The sequence below is a fragment of the Pan paniscus genome, chromosome 16 (genome assembly GCF_029289425.2).
Source record: "Pan paniscus chromosome 16, NHGRI_mPanPan1-v2.0_pri, whole genome shotgun sequence".
NCBI classification, from domain to species: domain Eukaryota; kingdom Metazoa; phylum Chordata; class Mammalia; order Primates; family Hominidae; genus Pan; species Pan paniscus.
The window spans coordinates 88,289,854-88,299,134 of record NC_073265.2 but is presented as its reverse complement, the minus strand read 5'-3'; the positions used below and the strand labels follow the sequence as shown (position 1 = coordinate 88,299,134).

General features: G+C 43.1%; 1 protein-coding gene across 3 annotated transcripts in view; it reads right to left on the bottom strand.

Moving 5' to 3' along the window:
• IGF1R (insulin like growth factor 1 receptor) overlaps window positions 1-9,281 on the bottom strand; it is a 314,682-nt gene that overhangs the window by 211,372 nt on the left and 94,029 nt on the right. The gene's annotated exons all lie outside the window — the stretch shown is intronic.

Genomic DNA, 9,281 nt, shown 5'->3' with positions numbered 1-9,281 from the left:
ATTGATTGAAATAATGCATTTTAACTAAAATTGAATTATGTATCACTTAATAATAAAGTCAATTTAATATTACACACATCATTAGTTTGAGCCATATTATTCACATCTCAGGTACATTTGGGGGAGAAGGCTCACATACTTTCTTTTTTTTTTCTTTGAGACGGAGTCTCGCTCTGTCGCCCAGGCTGGAGTGCAAGTGGCACAATCTCCGCTCACTGCAAGCTCCGCCTCCCGGGTTCATGCCATTCTCCTGCCTCAGCGTCCAGAGTAGCTGGGATTACAGGTGCCCGCCACCACGCCCAGCTAACTTTTTTTTTTGTATTTTTAGTAGAGACGGGGTTTCACCGCGTTAGGATGGTCTCGATCTCCTGGCCTTGTGATCCACCCGCCTCGGCCTCCCAAAGTGCTGGGATTACAGGCGGGAGCCACAGTGCCCATCCAAGGCTCACATATTTTCGTTAATAAACACTCTATTCTTTAAAAGTGAATTTTGATGAAAACGACTCCCCAGACAGCAGGACCCATTATCCAGGATGGCCACATGCCCTGAGCTCTCACAGTTCTGATTTTATAGAAAAATGACCCGGTGTGGGCTCAGAAAACAGTCGTAAATGTCAACAGTTTACACACGAATGTTTTGTGGAAAGCGTCTGCTTGTCATTGGCTAATATAGAGGCAGGAAGGTCTGGAAGGATAAATGAGCAACTGCCAGGTATCTGAGCAACTGTCTAAAAGGTCTGGGGCCACCTCAACTCAGCACGCAAAGAACCAATACTGTCTACAAGTCTGCACAGAGGAACCCTAGGAAGACAGCCTGATGCCCTAATTCCCGTGTAAACAAATACTGACACAGACTCACAAAATACATGTATAATACAAACAGTGAAGAGTCTGTATTATGTAAGTTGTTTATACAGAAGACTGACTTGGGCTGGGGAAGGGAAAGGGTGGGAGACGTCCACACAAACCACATCATATATCCAAACAATTATGTTATTTGTTCTTCCCTTATTTTTCTTATTCGTGGGGAGTTTCTCCCAAAGACAATGTGAACATTTCACAAATAGGCTTTAGAAGCATGGGTCCGAGTCTCAACAGGTAAGCTGTTAGGAAAGCAACTTGGCCATATGGGTCAAGAGCTTTAAACTGATACCTTTCCACAGAAATCCTATTTCAAGGGATGTACTGTAGGGAGATAATTTGAAATAAAGGACAAAGACTAAGGTACAACAGAGTTTGCTGCAGCCTTCTTTACTTATAATTATAAAAAACTGGGACCAATGCAAATGCCCAACATTGGGGAAACTTTAAGAACGTTATGGTTCCTTCATCGCATGTCACTTTACACTACCATTAAAATCAGGGTTACAGCCTTTTGAGAGTTGAGGGGAGAGGATCGCTTGAAGCCAGACATTCAAGACAGACACACCTGGGCAACACGGCGAGGCATCACTTCTACAAAAAACTTTTTTTTTTTTAGAAATTAGCTGGGCGTAGTGATGCACACCTGTAATCCTAGTTAATCAGAAGGTTAAGGTGGGAAGAGCACTTAAGCCAGGAGCTCAAGGCTTCAGTGAGTTACGATGGTACCACTGCACCCCAGCCTGGGTGACAGAGCAAGAACACGGCTCTTAAAAGAAAAAATTAAGCTAATAAGGAGCATATGTCACTGAAAGGCTTTTAAATGCTAGGAAATAAACATGTAACGATCAGAGGCTCAACTACACTAAAATGTGTTTGTTTTAAACATCTAGAAGAAGGCCGGGCATGATGGCTCACGCCTGTAATCCCAGCACTTTGGGAGGCCGAGGTTGGTGGATCACTTGAGGCCAGGAGTTTGAGATGAGCCTGGGCAACATGATGAAACCCTGTCTCTACAAAAAAAAACACAAAAATTAGCTGGCCATGGTGGTGTACACCTGTAGTCCCAGCTACTCAGGAGGCTGAGGTGAAGAGGATCACCTGAGCCTGAGTAGGTAGAGGCTGCAGTGAGTAGTGATCACGCCATTGCACTCCAACCTGGGTGACAGTAAGATCCCATCTCAAAAACAAACAAAAAACTAGAAGAAAATACACTTAACTGTTCTCAGAATGCTGGAGTTATAGGTGGCTACTTTTCTGAGTTTTTCCAAATTCTTAAGCTTAGAGACAAATTTTTAACCCTGAATAGTTTTAGGCAATTATTTTCTTTAAGAGACAGGGTCTCCCAATGTTGCCCAGGCTAGGCTTGAACTCCTGGCCTCAAGCAATCCTCCCTCGACAGCCTCCTGAGGAGCTGGGATTACAGGCATGAGCCACTTTGCCCAGCAGTTTTGGGCAATTTTTATGAACAGAACAAAATGAAACCAAGGATGACAGAATACCATACTAGGCTCAGAAGATTTGGACTGTGGTTCCAACTCTGCCCTTGGACAAATCCCTAAACATCTCAGAGCATCAGTTTTGCACCTGGACGACGAGAAGCTGGACTAGATAAACCAGGGGCCCTCCTAGGCCAAGGGCCCTTGATCAGGGAGGCCAGCCCCCTTGCCTGTGACCCACAAAGTCTCAGGGCACAGGGAAACAGGGAGAAGGGCAAAACTGCCCAGGCCAAGGGACCCCCCAACAAGAGAGCACAGCCAGGTGCCCCAGTGTCACCTGATGTGAGGCCTTTCTCAGCTCTTTCAGTCCTGCCTGCACCTTAGACTTCCAGATGCTCTATATACTGAGGGAATGGACTCTTCAGGTAAGAGGTTGAGAATGACAAAAGAGAAAGGTAAGAACTGTCACTGGAATCAAAATGGTATTGCTATATGCAATTCCCTCTCACAGCTTCATATCCCTTAGAGGTAAGGAAAAGGAAGAAGAAAGGATGGTCCTTCTGGGATAGAAGTCGAGCAAATATCTTTGTTCACTAAGAAATAAGGAGAACAAAATACCCAAGTAGAACAGACTCTTTTTTTAAGCAAAAAAAAAAAAAAAAAAAAGCCTAAAAATATTTTAAAAGTCTAAAACGATAAAATTATTTTTTCAGGTGGCACCATGAACGTTATGGTTAAGTAGTCTAACCAGAAAAATGAGAAGTGTCCCACCATGCTGTCACCTGCCTAAGCAGCCTAGCAGCAGCCAAATCGAATCTCTTAGGCAAAGTATGGGATGATAGGATTACATAATTAATTTTCCTGTAAGGCATAATTGTTACTGACTTCATGTCATTACAATGTCAGCTCATCTGGTAGACGATTGCTATTACATTCTAATTACAAAAACACACAAACAATTTGTAACCATTCATTATTAAATAACAAGTGAGGCCATGATAGCTAATGGAAACTTAGAAAAATGAAAATTAAAGGCAAACTGGACAATAAGTGCTTAATAAATTAATCAATTAGTCTTGATGAAATTTCTCAATTGCGTTACCAGGTAACCAGCCCTCAGATTACCTGGTAAACATACTTCTAAGAGCCATGTCGTTTAAACTTGATTAAATGTCAGAATGACCCAAATCACTTTGGGTCACCAAGACCAAAGAGAAATACAAATATTTAAGATACAGCTTTACCTTTTTACCTTGGCACTAAAAAGAGCAGCATATCCCCTTGGCTGTCTAACAACAAGGTAAGCACAGAAACAAGAATTTTAAAAATAGGCAAATTAAAGGGTATTTATGTAATAAAAGGATTTATTCTGTTAAAAAAAAAAAAGGATTTATTAAATTCTACTGCAACTATGCTAAGCCTACCTAAATGAAATTTTTTAAACAAGGAAAGAAATAGGCAATAGTGTCCTCCAAGAACAACAAAACTTGAATAATGGGCAATTGACAGGCCCTTAAATAATGCACAGGGGAGGTCTCATGGAAAGAAAAGAGATGATTCCCACCCTGACCACAGCACACAACCCCTTTAAGATACTCCACGTGCAATATGTGAGTGTCCAGTGGAGTCTAAATGTGGCTGACACAGTACCTCCTCCTGGCTCTTAATTCTAACAACTTCTGGAATAACCACTGTAGCTACTGAAAATCAAGTCCTAAGGGTAGAGCAAGAATGGCTCAAGAATAAACGCAATTAACTAAATGTTTGCAGTGAAGATACCAACTTACATATATCCATTGCCAATGGACTAACTACTTACATGGCAAAAAGTGTTCACATACTCTGAAAGCTGACAAAGGCCAGTGAGTTCTACAAGTGAATATTATAAGTCATAGAAGCGATTTGTTTTAGATCCTACAGTTTTCCAATTTTCCAGTTTCCTACAGTTTTCCAATTTTCCAATTCTGGAGTGCAAGTCAATAGAAAACGACGATTTGCACGCTCATTTCCACTTTACACATAATTGCTAAAGAATGCACCTAATGAGTAAAGAAATTAAAAGGTGTGAAAGTGTACACGGACTGCATGTGGTGGCTCACGCCTGTAATCCCAGCACTTTGGGAGGCTGGGGAAGGAGGATCACTTGAGGCCAGGAGTTTGAGACCAGCCTGGGCAACACAGCAAGACCCCCATCTCTACAAAAATAATAATAATAATAAATTTGCTGGGCAAGGTGGCTTATGCCTGTAGTTCCAGCTATTCAGGAGGCTGAAAAAGGAGGATCCCTTGAACCCAGGTGTTTGAGGTCCCAGCGAGCTATGACTACACCACTGCACTCCAAAGTGGATGACACAGCAAGATCCTGTCTCTAAAAAATTAATCAATTAATACTTAATTAAAAGTTGTGCATGCAGAAGTAAATATGAAAGCATTATATTTGTCACATGAGAAACATTTCTCTGATAGAAATAAGACAATCAGAAATAAAAATTAAGGGAAGCATTTTTAGTTTTGGAATTATTCAAAAGGTAATTTATCTCTTTATCTTCATTTATCTCTTCCAAATATATTACCGAAATCTTTGGCCTAACTAATCCACACCCCTCCCCCAACACACACATGAAATATATGTAAATCAGTTGGCTACTTATACTAATGCTATAGGTGATATTTTTAAGAGTCGGTAAGTATTTTTAACAGTCATTTCCCAACAAATTAGTGATACTCAGTACATTATAATACATTCAAACCAAATTTGGTCATAGTATCATCTCTCTCTAGCTCTTGAGAAATACAGCAGAACTTTATAGACTCTCCAAAAAGTCCCGACCACAGAGTGTCAACCCACCATTTAACTCACTGTCCAGAGGCTTTTTTAAAAATCTCCAAATCTCCTTCGAATCCACTAATCTCTTCAGGACCACCCGACACAGTTCTCATGCTCACATCCCTCTGCTTATAAGATTTAGTCGTCAGAGGGAATCTAAGATGCAAAATAACCTATATTCAATTAATCGACTTGGCACCAAAAATAACTTACCCTGATTTATTACAAATTGAGTAGTGCCAGGGCACAGTGGCTGTAATCCCAGCACTTTGGGAGGCCGAGGCGGGCGGATCACCAGGTCAGGAGTTCGAGACCAGCCAGGCCAACATAGTGAAACCCTGTCTCTACTAAAAATACAGAAAATTAGCTGGGTGTGGCGGTGGGTGCCTGTAATTCCAGGTACTCAGGAGGCTGAGGCAGGAGAATCACTTGAACCCGGGAGGTGGAGGTTGCAGTGAGCCGAGACCGTGCCATTGCACTCCAGCCTGGGTGACAAGAGTGAAACTCTGTCTCAAAAACAACAACAACAACAACAAAAACAATGACAAATTGAGTAGTGTAAGTGTATAAATGAATGGGAACTGATAGAGCTATAGTTTGAAGAGCAAATTGCTGGAGTTGCCAGCTTGATTTTACATTACACTGCACTTACATTTTCTCCTGAACATTTGGCACTAGAGAGTTAAATAACTGATAGCTTAAAAAAATTAATCACAGCGATCCACGCACCTGGTGAATTACGAGTTCATCCATCAAGAGAGCATAGGTTCAACTCAAGAGATATGATGTAAGAACAACACAGCTCCAAAGCCATGTGTCAGAGTTTCTTTGCCAACCATAATTAGTGAAATTACTGACACCATTCAAGTGCCAAGAGGTTCAAAGAAATAACTAACAACACACACCCATTTAGCCCTTTGAATTCTTTACCACATGCACCTGGAGGCCTCAACTCTCAAATTAAAAGGCAAAACACAACAACCAAAAAAGCAAGTTCTTTTGAAACCCAAGGGGAAATTTGATCAGCAGACCTTGTGACTTGAACAATGACAAGGAAAAGGAGACCAAAGGAGAACAAGCTCATGTTGTCTGGAAATATTCCTTTCTGCAAACTAAGAAAATATCTAGTTTTGCCTCCACTGGTGTAGATGATTTTAGAAGCACTCAGGACTGTGGGGAAGACACTCATGGAGCAGGGGCTGCCGGGATGACTTATCTGAGAGGCGCCCTGACAGTGTACAAGGTGAGCTAAGTTACACTAAAAGGACATCTATCCAGGAGGCATGCACTCACACCTTTTGTTTGGTTTTCCGGCAAGTCTGCAAGAATGCCATCCAAGAGACCAACCTAGAGAGAGTTCCAGAGAACCCTGCACCTGAGGAGATAGCACTAAGTTTTGATACATAATGCAAGCACAGGCTTTTAAAAACGATACAAAGATGTACACTGAGGTGTGTCACTCCCATACCTGTCCCGACCTAGATGTTTCCCCACCTACCCCGGTGAATCATCGTGTTTTTCAGTTACTTGGTTTCCCTTCTAGTGTCAGTCTGCACAAATACAAGCAGATGCAAACATGCAGTCTTATTTACCCTCCTTAACTTTACAAAAAAGAAGCCTGCCTTGCCTTCTCCACCTAATATACTGGAGATCTATTCACACGGGGCACAGGGCATACTTGTGGTTTCTCTCAGCAGCAGAGCATTCCATTTTGTGCATATATCTTAGTGTATTAACCAGTCTCCCACTGAAGAACACGTGGGTTATTTCTAACGTATTACTATCAAAAACAATGCTGCAATTTGTATGTGGGCAGGTGTATTGGTAAGATAAATTCCTAGAAGTAGAATTTCTGGGTCAAAGGTAACACGCATTTATAACGCCAATTTGCCTTCCATAAAGGTTGTACCGTTTTACACTCTCAACAGCAATGTGTAAGAGTTCTTGTCTCCCTGGAGTCTTGACAAGAGACTGTTGACAAATGTGTAGATTTCAGGGCAGCTTTAAGCCTCGGAACAGGAAAGAGAAAACGGAAGTTTCTCCAAAGATGAATTTGAAAAGCTGTCAGGAGTTTCAGCCATCTTTCATAAAGAAATCTTCAATTCCTCAAAGATTTTTTTTTTCACTCCTTTATCCTCAGGACATCATAACAAAACCACAGAGGTGTCCTGTTCCTGCCCTACCAGGGCCCCATTCAGGCCAGTTCTGATGTCCTCTCTTATTTCAAGTGAGAGGCAAGAAAGACAGGAGAAGGAACCCAGGAGACAGGGCTCTGCCACTTAGGAGCTCCTGACTGGGCCACCGGCTTTCTGTCTCTGCACCACCCAGCTTCCTCACCTGTAACAGGTAGTCAGCGATGACACACAACCACATGGGGCCACTAGTGGGGAAGTGCTTAGTGCAGCTAGTGACACAAGGCACATCCTCCAGGAAAGAGTAACTGCTGTCATTTTATAATAAAGGCATGGCCATCATTTTGTAATACCAAGAGTGTAACAAAGTATAACTTAACTCCTGTAATTCAGTAGAAAGCTCAATCAAGTAAATGGATACACAGATACTGTTGCTTTACTTGAGAAGCATGACTTCCTTCTCCCTATATTAGCTAATAGTAATAGAAAAAGAAGTGACCATTCAAACAAATGCAACCATCCCTTAAAACATGAAGTTCATGTTCAATTTTACTAGGCTAAAAAAGTCATAAGAGAGTTACTCCCAGACCTCCAGGTCAGAGGACAAGGCTACGATTCAATCCTGGCTCCTCTCGGAGGCAGCAGAACAGGAGGAAAGGAGCCCAGCACTAGTCCTCCTCCTGAGGGACTCTGGGAATGTTTCCTGGCCTCTCCAGGGCTTAGGGTCCTCATCCATCAAATGAGGAGAATGGTAGTTTCTTCTCATAAGGTTTGATAAGGATCAAACAAGGAAAGCGTATACAAAGTTCATCACAAACGCCAAAAGAAAAAAAAAAAACAGAGCAGTTTGCATTACCGTCATGTTTAAGGGGCCATCTGTCCTTCCTCTTACCATCCAAACCTAATCCCTCCATCTGTGCTTTGGCCTGTCCTCAGACCTCTGGGTCCTTACTGGAGCTCTCCCCTTCTGTCTCATGGATCCACCCTTCCCTCTCAGCAGAGTCCCTTCCATGGACTTTTAGCCCCCATCTATCTCTGTTGGGGAAAACAAGATCCACATTCCACCTCTGCTCCTCCCTGGCTGCCATCCCACCTCCCCTGTGCACAGCCATGCTTCTCTACTTCTTCAGTTCCTCCCCTCCCCACACTCTTCCTCCCTCTCCAGAGCTGCTTCCAGCCATCACTTCATTCATCAGCTCTCAGGTGAGGTCCTCAAAGGCCTCCCTCTTGCAAGACCCAGTGGAGGTCTTCACTTCTCACTCTGCTTGGCTTCTTAGTGGCTTTCAGCATGTTGTTCTCCTTAAAACCCTCCTCTCTCCCTGGAAGCCTGGCCATCACACTCGCAGGCTTTCCTCGCTGTGCCGGAACCACCTGGGTCCCCTTTACAGCTCATGATCCTCTACCTGGCCCTTGAACGCTGACGTCCCTTTAAGCTCCATCCCCAGAATTATCTCATGTGTGTTTCTACTTTCCAGGACCACCTAAACCAAGTCACTGCTGGGAATTCCTTCTCGGCACCAGTCCACATTTCCAAATGCCTGCTTGACTCAGAAGTGTCTCAAACCCAGTATCTGCAAAAATCAAACTCATGCTCACAGTCCCCACCTGATCTTCCTCCAGCATCTCCTAGCTCAGTAATGGGCATTGCCATAGTTGTCATCCAAGCCAGAATCCTGGACATTATCTTTGACATCCTGCTCACAAGCCCACCCCCAACACAGGCCTGGCCAATTTTACTTCCTACTCTCTCTGCAGTCAACTTATCTCCACCACTAGTCCAAGTTCACTTTGCCTTTTGCATTGCCTACTCCAATTGCTTCCTGATTGGCTTCCTCCCTAATCTATTCTTCACACTGTGGCCAGGATGAATTTTTTAATGGAAATATCACACACACCCCACCTCTGTTTAATGTTCTACACTAATCTCCCACTGATCCTTTGGTGAAGACAAAACCCTCAACATGGCTTCTGGGGCCCCATGTGGCCCGCCTCCAGGTTCCCCACCTTTCCACCCCAAACCCT